Raw genomic sequence first — 798 nt, 5'->3', positions numbered from 1 at the left:
CGAGTTTCACATAAAAGCAATTACTTTTTTACGAAACCCGACGAAACCTGGCAATATCTGACAAAGTTATTGAAGTAGGCAACAGTGGGGGGTGAACCTGAGATTCATGGAAATATACACTAGTGCGGAGTGAACCTGAGACTCTGGTTTTCGTCGGGATTCAGCGAGTTTCACATAAAAGTAATTACTTTTTTACGAAACCCGACGAAAACCTGGCAATATCCGAGAAAGTTATGGGAAGTAGGCAACAGTGGGGAGTGAACCTGAGACTCAGGGAAGTGTACACCAGTGGGGAGTGAACCTGAGACTCTGGTTTTCGGCGGTTCAGCGAGTTTCACATAAAAGCAATTACTTTTTTACAAAACCCGACTAAACCTGGCAATATCCGACAAAGTTATTGAAGTAGGCAACAGTGGGAGTGATCCTGAGAATCAGGTAAGTGTACACTTGTGGGAATTGAACCTGGGACTCTGGATTTTGTAAAAAAGCAATACCAAGGGGGAGGGGAATTACTTTTTTACAAAACCCGCCAAAAGCCGACAAAGTTATGGGAAGCAGGCAGCAGTGGGGAGTGAATCTGGGATTTGGACACCGATGAGGATTGAACCCGGGACTGCGAGAGGCTGATACCAGTGGACAGTGAGCTCAGAATTTACTTTTATTTCGAAACCTACCGAAATTGTCAAAAGTTATGGGAAGTGGGCACCATTGGGCAATGAACCGGGACTCAGGGAAGTGCACACCGGTTGGGAGTGGACCTGGGACTGTGAAAAGAGGAAATCAGTGGAAATGAACCTG

Source organism: Berghia stephanieae, chromosome 9, assembly GCF_034508935.2.
Source record: "Berghia stephanieae isolate SIO BIC M18660-M18661 chromosome 9, UCSD_Bste_1.3, whole genome shotgun sequence".
Lineage (NCBI taxonomy): Eukaryota > Metazoa > Mollusca > Gastropoda > Nudibranchia > Aeolidiidae > Berghia > Berghia stephanieae.
Note: the sequence above shows the minus strand (reverse complement) of the source record.